The sequence below is a fragment of the Urocampus carinirostris genome, unplaced genomic scaffold, assembly GCF_059441175.1.
Source record: "Urocampus carinirostris isolate Australia breed hairy pipefish unplaced genomic scaffold, RoL_Ucar_1.0 HiC_scaffold_113, whole genome shotgun sequence".
NCBI classification, from domain to species: Eukaryota; Metazoa; Chordata; class Actinopteri; order Syngnathiformes; family Syngnathidae; genus Urocampus; species Urocampus carinirostris.
This window is the reverse complement of record NW_028283219.1, coordinates 5,001-13,888: the sequence shown is the minus strand read 5'-3', so window position 1 is coordinate 13,888 and position 8,888 is coordinate 5,001.

Genomic DNA, 8,888 nt, shown 5'->3' with positions numbered 1-8,888 from the left:
GCGTCTGCCGCCGGGGGGGCGCTGCTGGTGGCGGTGCGGCCCTGGTCCGGGACGAGGCTGTGGCTACAGCCGGGCCCGGGGGGCCGCGCGACACTCGTATACGTTCGGACGGGCTGACGAGCGGGTGTCGTGAAACGATGTTTCGCGCGGAGCCCTAGCACGCGTGGCGTCGGGCTCCGCGACGGTCGGACGTCTGGGTGTGGCTCGAGACGGAAGCTCGACCTCGGTTCGTCTTGGTTCTGCCGCCAAAAGGTTCACGCCGAGGCATGGTTTCGCAAGAGGGCCCCGCGAGTGCCAGCCGTGGATCCCGCCTCACTCGTAACTCGTATCGGATTCGTCCGGCCTCACTTTCGTTCGCACATCGGACAGTTATACGTGTGCTTTAGTAGCTTCCGTTCCCTCTTAGTGAGGCCGTCCGTACGTACCGCCCCAGCTCTTTCTGAGGCGGGTATCCACTCGGCTCGGGGGGGCCCAACGTTTGCCTAGTATCCTCGGCGCTGGAGCTTGACCCGCAAAGCCGGAGGAGCCGCACGCCCGAACACCGGCTTGCGCCGGCCGACGTGGGCCCTCCGAGGCGGGTCTCGTGTGCCAATCGCTCAGTTGGGGAACCGGCAGGCCCGTGGGCCGACGCCGGCTCACCCGGGGGTGAAGGGTGCTTCGATGGAGGCCCCCTGTCAGCCTCCGCGGAAGTCCGGCTTCAATACTTTAAAGTTTGAAAAACTTAGACATTTTTCGAGAACCGGAGCTTAGAGGGGTACATGCAAAAGCCAGGGCCGCGGGAAGCGCCCTAAATACTTCAATACTTTAAAATTTGAAAAACTTAGAAATTTTTCGAGAACCGGCATCTTCCCTCGGTAATTGCGAGATGCGAGGCCGCCCCTAGCCTCTGCTCTGTCGGACTCAATGGTCACGGGTGGCCGCTGATTAGCCCTGGTGCTCACCTCTCAAAATTGCGAGTCCCTAATATAATTCTGGCTGTCGGCTGGAGAAGGGGGTATAAAATCGGCACTTGAGGGAACGCCGGGCCCTCAAGTTTGGGGCCCTCTAGCGGATTTTTGAGGTACTGCACTCCCATTGGAAATGCATTGCCCATAGGAATACATGGGCGCTCCGTCCACTACAATGTAATTCCCTCACAATATCTGCCCCCGCGTGGCCGCGCGATGCTACTGCTGCCCCGTTGGGAATGAATGGGCCTTTCGGAGGCCATAAATACAGCGCCGCTGCATGGATTTTGGCGGTACTGCGGCTGTCGTTGAAAATACATGGACCCGTCTGAATGAATGGGCCTTTCGGATTCCATAAACCCAGCGCCGCTGCATGGATTTTGGCGGTACTGCGGCTGTCGCTGAAAATACATGGACCCGTCTGAATGAATGGGCCTTTCGGAGGCCATAAACTCAGCGCCGCTGCATGGATTTTGGCGGTACTGCGGCTGTCGCTGAAAATACATGGACCCGTCTGAATGAATGGACAAAATATAAATCAGACACTACAGAACACAAGCATAATCCAAGATTACAAAATCATCTCAGCCTTTAAAAGAAACAAAAACCTGAAAGACTACTTAGTAAAAAGTAAATTACCAGAAATCAACATAACACAAACGCAGGGCCCCACATTCTACAAACAAGCCACCACAGTTAGGAACACCGTCACCAACACAAACTACCTAATTAAACAAACAATCACACCTACTAGGGAAAACTGAAAATACATGGACCCGTCTGAATGTATGGGCCTTTCGGAGGCCATAAACTCAGCGCCGGGCCAGTGTTTGGGGAATTGTGCCCGTCACTAGTGGCTGAATACATAATAATAATAATAATAATAATAATTCCCTTGTATTGTCATTCTGTGTAACAATGTACACAGAACGAAATGTCGATTGCACTGGGCTAGTGTTGAGGGAACGTCGGGCCCTCAAGTTCGGTGGCTTGGAGCGGATTTTTGAGGTACTGCACTCCCATTGGAAATGCATGGGCGCTCCGTCCACTACCATGTAATTCCCTCACAATATCTGCCCCTGCGTGGCCGCGGGATGCTACTGCAGCCCCGTTGGGAATGAATGGGCCTTTCGGAGGCCATAAATACAGCGCCGCTGCATGGATTTTGGCGGTACTGCGGCTGTCGTTGAAAATACATGGACCCGTCTGAATGAATGGGCCTTTCGGATTCCATAAACCCAGCGCCGCTGCATGGATTTTGGCGGTACTGCGGCTGTCGCTGAAAATACATGGACCCGTCTGAATGAATGGGCCTTTCGGAGGCCATAAACTCAGCGCCGCTGCATGGATTTTGGCGGTACTGCGGCTGTCGCTGAAAATACATGGACCCGTCTGAATGAATGGACAAAATATAAATCAGACACTACAGAACACAAGCATAATCCAAGATTACAAAATCATCTCAGCCTTTAAAAGAAACAAAAACCTGAAAGACTACTTAGTAAAAAGTAAATTACCAGAAATCAACATAACACAAACGCAGGGCCCCACATTCTACAAACAAGCCACCACAGTTAGGAACACCGTCACCAACACAAACTACCTAATTAAACAAACAATCACACCTGCTACGGAAAACTGAAAATACATGGACCCGTCTGAATGTATGGGCCTTTCGGAGGCCATAAACTCAGCCAGCGCCGGGCCAGTGTTTGGGGTATTGTGCCCGCCACTAGTGGCTGAATACATCATAATTATAATAATAATAATAATAATTCCCTTGTATTGTCATTCTGTGTAACAATGTACACAGAACGAAATGTCGATTGCACTGGGCTAGTGTTGAGGGAACGTCGGGCCCTCAAGTTCGGTGGCTTGGAGCGGATTTTTGAGGTACTGCACTCCCATTGGAAATGCATGGGCGCTCCGTCCACTACCATGTAATTCCCTCACAATATCTGCCCCCGCGTGGCCGCGGGATGCTACTGCAGCCCCGTTGGGAATGAATGGGCCTTTCGGAGGCTATAAATCCAGCGCCGCTGCATGGATTTTGGCGGTACTGCGGCTGTCGCTGAAAATACATGGACCCGTCTGAATGTATGGGCCTTTCGGAGGCCATAAACTCAGCGCCTCTGCATGGATTTTGGCGGTACTGCGGCTGTCGCTGAAAATACATGGACCCGTCTGAATGAATGGGCCTTTCGGAGGCCATAAATCCAGCGCCGCTGCATGGATTTTGGCGGTACTGCGGCTGTCGCTGAAAATACATGGACCCGTCTGAATGAATGGACAAAATATAAATCAGACACTACAGAACACAAGCATAATCCAAGATTACAAAATCATCTCAGCCTTTAAAAGAAACAAAAACCTGAAAGACTACTTAGTAAAAAGTAAATTACCAGAAATCAACATAACACAAACGCAGGGCCCCACATTCTACAAACAAGCCACCACAGTTAGGAACACCGTCACCAACACAAACTACCTAATTAAACAAACAATCACACCTGCTACGGAAAACTGAAAATACATGGACCCGTCTGAATGTATGGGCCTTTCGGAGGCCATAAACTCAGCCAGCGCCGGGCCAGTGTTTGGGGTATTGTGCCCGCCACTAGTGGCTGAATACATCATAATTATAATAATAATAATAATAATTCCCTTGTATTGTCATTCTGTGTAACAATGTACACAGAACGAAATGTCGATTGCACTGGGCTAGTGTTGAGGGAACGTCGGGCCCTCAAGTTCGGTGGCTTGGAGCGGATTTTTGAGGTACTGCACTCCCATTGGAAATGCATGGGCGCTCCGTCCACTACCATGTAATTCCCTCACAATATCTGCCCCTGCGTGGCCGCGGGATGCTACTGCAGCCCCGTTGGTAATGAATGGGCCTTTCGGAGGCCATAAATACAGCGCCGCTGCATGGATTTTGGCGGTACTGCTGCTGTCGCTGAAAATACATGGACCCGTCTGAATGAATGGGCCTTTCGGAGGCCATAAACTCAGCGCCTCTGCATGGATTTTGGCGGTACTGCGGCTGTCGCTGAAAATACATGGACCCGTCTGAATGAATGGGCCTTTCGGAGGCCATAAATCCAGCGCCGCTGCATGGATTTTGGCGGTACTGCTGCTGTCGTTGAAAATACATGGACCCGTCTGAATGTATGGGCCTTTCGGAGGCCATATACTCAGCGCCGGGCCGGTGTTTGGGGAATCGTGCCCGCCACTAGTGGCTGAATCCCGGGCTAGTGTTGGGGGACTTGTGCCCGCCAATAGTGGCTGAATCCCGGGCTAGTGTTGGGGGACTTGTGCCCGCCAATAGTGGCTGAAATCCGCGCCGGTGTTTGGGGAAATGTGCGCGTATTATCGGGCCGGTGTTTGGGGAATTGCGCGCGTATTATCGGGCCGGTGTTTGGGGAATTGCGCGCGTATTATCGGGCCGGTGTTTGGGGAATTGTGCGCGTATTATCGGGCCGGTGTTTGGGGATTTGCGCGCGTATTATCGGGCCGGTGTTTGGGGAATTGTGCCCGCCACTAGTGGCTGAGAACTTGGCTAGTGTTTGGGGACTTGTGCCCGCCACTAGTGGCTGAAATCCGGGCCGGTGTTTGGGGAATTGTGCGCATATTATCGGGCCGGTGTTTGGGGATATGCGCGCGTATTATCGGACCGGTGTTTGGGGAATTGTGCCCGCCACTAGTGGCTGAATCCCGGGCTAGTGTTGGGGGACTTGTGCCCGCCAATAGTGGCTGAAATCCGCGCCGGTGTTTGGGGAATTGTGCGCGTATTATCGGGCCGGTGTTTGGGGATATGCGCGCGTATTATCGGACCGGTGTTTGGGGAATTGTGCCCGCCACTAGTGGCTGAGAACTTGGCTAGTGTTTGGGGACTTGTGCCCGCCACTAGTGGCTGAATCCCGGGCTAGTGTTGGGGGACTTGTGCCCGCCACTAGTGGCTGAAATCTGGGCCGGTGTTTGGGGAATTGTGCGCGTATTATCGGGCCGGTGTTTGGGGATATGCGCGCGTATTATCGGACCGGTGTTTGGGGAATCGTGCCCGCCACTAGTGGCTGAATCCCGGGCTAGTGTTGAGGGACTTGTGCCCGCCAATAGTGGCTGAAATCCGCGCCGGTGTTTGGGGAATTGTGCGCGTATTATCGGGCCGGTGTTTGGGGATATGCGCGCGTATTATCGGACCGGTGTTTGGGGAATCGTGCCCGCCACTAGTGGCTGAATCCCGGGCTAGTGTTGAGGGACTTGTGCCCGCCAATAGTGGCTGAAATCCGCGCCGGTGTTTGGGGAATTGTGCGCGTATTATCGGGCCGGTGTTTGGGGATATGCGCGCGTATTATCGGACCGGTGTTTGGGGAATTGTGCCCGCCACTAGTGGCTGAGAACTTGGCTAGTGTTGGGGGACTTGTGCCCGCCACTAGTGGCTGAAATCCGGGCCGGTGTTTGGGGAATTGTGCGCGTATTATCGGGCCGGTGTTTGGGGATATGCGCGCGTATTATCGGACCGGTGTTTGGGGAATCGTGCCCGCCACTAGTGGCTGAATCCCGGGCTAGTGTTGAGGGACTTGTGCCCGCCAATAGTGGCTGAAATCCGCGCCGGTGTTTGGGGAATTGTGCGCGTATTATCGGGCCGGTGTTTGGGGATATGCGCGCGTATTATCGGACCGGTGTTTGGGGAATTGTGCCCGCCACTAGTGGCTGAGAACTTGGCTAGTGTTGGGGGACTTGTGCCCTCCAATAGTGGCTGAAATCCGCGCCGGTGTTTGGGGAATTGTGCGCGTATTATCGGGCCGGTGTTTGGGGATATGCGCGCGTATTATCGGACCGGTGTTTGGGGAATCGTGCCCGCCACTAGTGGCTGAATCCCGGGCTAGTGTTGGGGGACTTGTGCCCGCCACTAGTGGCTGAAATCCGGGCCGGTGTTTGGGGAATTGCGCGCGTATTATCGGGCCGGTGTTTGGGGATATGCGCGCGTATTATCGGACCGGTGTTTGGGGAATTGTGCCCGCCACTAGTGGCTGAATCCCGGGCTAGTGTTGGGGGACTTGTGCCCGCCAATAGTGGCTGAAATCCGCGCCGGTGTTTGGGGAATTGTGCGCGTTTTATCGGGCCGGTGTTTGGGGATATGCGCGCGTATTATCGGACCGGTGTTTGGGGAATCGTGCCCGCCACTAGTGGCTGAATCCCGGGCTAGTGTTGGGGGACTTGTGCCCGCCAATAGTGGCTGAAATCCGCGCCGGTGTTTGGGGAATTGTGCGCGTTTTATCGGGCCGGTGTTTGGGGATATGCGCGCGTATTATCGGACCGGTGTTTGGGGAATCGTGCCCGCCACTAGTGGCTGAATCCCGGGCTAGTGTTGGGGGACTTGTGCCCGCCAATAGTGGCTGAAATCCGCGCCGGTGTTTGGGGAATTGTGCGCGTATTATCGGGCCGGTGTTTGAAGATATGCGCGCGTATTATCGGACCGGTGTTTGGGGAATTGTGCCCGCCACTAGTGGCTGAGAACTGGGCTAGTGTTGGGGGACTTGTGCCCGCCACTAGTGGCTGAAATCCGGGCCGGTGTTTGGGGAATTGTGCCCGCCACTAGTGGCTGAATCCCGGGCTAGTGTAGGGGGACTAGTGGTCGTAAAACCGGGCCGGTGTTTGGGGACTTATAGGCCGACACTAGTGGCTCAAAACCGGGCTGCCGTTTGGGGACTTGTCGGGCCAACATTGGCTTGCAGCACTTGGAAAATTGCACTAAGTCCGATTGTCGGGTCACCAGGGGCTCGTGGGACTTAGAATTTGTGCCACTCCCCGGCCAGTGTTTGGGGACCGGCTGCCGCCTCCTGTGGGCCGGTCCCCGGCTGGTGTTTGGGGACCGGCTGCCGCCTCCTGTGGGCCGGTCCCCGGCCGGTGTTTGGGGACCGGCTGCCGCCTCTTGTGGGCCGGTCCCCGGCTGGTGTTTGGGGACCGGCTGCCGCCTCTTGTGGGCCGGTCCCCGGCCGGTGTTTGGGGACCGGCTGCCGCCTCTTGTGGGCCGGTCCCCGGCTGGTGTTTGGGGACCGGCTGCCGCCTCCTGTGGGCCGGTCCCCGGCTGGTGTTTGGGGAATTGTGCGCGTATTATCGGGCCGGTGTTTGGGGAATTGTGCGCGTATTATCGGGCCGGTGTTTGGGGATATGCGCGCGTATTATCGGACCGGTGTTTGGGGAATTGTGCCCGCCACTAGTGGCTGAATCCCGGGCTAGTGTTGGGGGACTTGTGCCCGCCAATAGTGGCTGAAATCCGCGCCGGTGTTTGGGGAAATGTGCGCGTATTATCGGGCCGGTGTTTGGGGAATTGCGCGCGTATTATCGGGCCGGTGTTTGGGGAATTGCGCGCGTATTATCGGGCCGGTGTTTGGGGAATTGTGCGCGTATTATCGGGCCGGTGTTTGGGGATTTGCGCGCGTATTATCGGGCCGGTGTTTGGGGAATTGTGCCCGCCACTAGTGGCTGAAATCCGGGCCGGTGTTTGGGGAATTGTGCGCGTATTATCGGGCCGGTGTTTGGGGATATGCGCGCGTATTATCGGACCGGTGTTTGGGGAATCGTGCCCGCCACTAGTGGCTGAATCCCGGGCTAGTGTTGGGGGACTTGTGCCCGCCAATAGTGGCTGAAATCCGCGCCGGTGTTTGGGGAATTGTGCGCGTATTATCGGGCCGGTGTTTGGGGATATGCGCGCGTATTATCGGACCGGTGTTTGGGGAATCGTGCCCGCCACTAGTGGCTGAATCCCGGGCTAGTGTTGGGGGACTTGTGCCCGCCAATAGTGGCTGAAATCCGCGCCGGTGTTTGGGGAATTGTGCGCGTATTATCGGGCCGGTGTTTGGGGATATGCGCGCGTATTATCGGACCGGTGTTTGGGGAATCGTGCCCGCCACTAGTGGCTGAATCCCGGGCTAGTGTTGGGGGACTTGTGCCCGCCAATAGTGGCTGAAATCCGCGCCGGTGTTTGGGGAATTGTGCGCGTATTATCGGGCCGGTGTTTGGGGATATGCGCGCGTATTATCGGACCGGTGTTTGGGGAATCGTGCCCGCCACTAGTGGCTGAATCCCGGGCTAGTGTTGGGGGACTTGTGCCCGCCAATAGTGGCTGAAATCCGGGCCGGTGTTTGGGGAATTGTGCGCGTATTATCGGGCCGGTGTTTGGGGAATTGTGCGCGTATTATCGGGCCGGTGTTTGGGGAATTGTGCCCGCCACTAGTGGCTGAAATCCGGGCCGGTGTTTGGGGAATTGTGCGCGTATTATCGGGCCGGTGTTTGGGGATATGCGCGCGTATTATCGGGCCGGTGTTTGGGGAATTGTGCGCGTTTTATCGGGCCGGTGTTTGGGGAATTGCGCGCGTATTATCGGACCGGTGTTTGGGGAATCGTGCCCGCCACTAGTGGCTGAATCCCGGGCTAGTGTTGGGGGACTTGTGCCCGCCAATAGTGGCTGAAATCCGCGCCGGTGTTTGGGGAATTGTGCGCGTATTATCGGGCCGGTGTTTGGGGATATGCGCGCGTATTATCGGACCGGTGTTTGGGGAATCGTGCCCGCCACTAGTGGCTGAATCCCGGGCTAGTGTTTGGGGAATTGTGCGCGTATTATCGGGCCGGTGTTTGGGGATATGCGCGCGTATTATCGGGCCGGTGTTTGGGGAATTGTGCGCGTTTTATCGGGCCGGTGTTTGGGGAATTGCGCGCGTATTATCGGACCGGTGTTTGGGGAATCGTGCCCGCCACTAGTGGCTGAATCCCGGGCTAGTGTTGGGGGACTTGTGCCCGCCAATAGTGGCTGAAATCCGCGCCGGTGTTTGGGGAATTGTGCGCGTATTATCGGGCCGGTGTTTGGGGATATGCGCGCGTATTATCGGACCGGTGTTTGGGGAATCGTGCCCGCCACTAGTGGCTGAATCCCGGGCT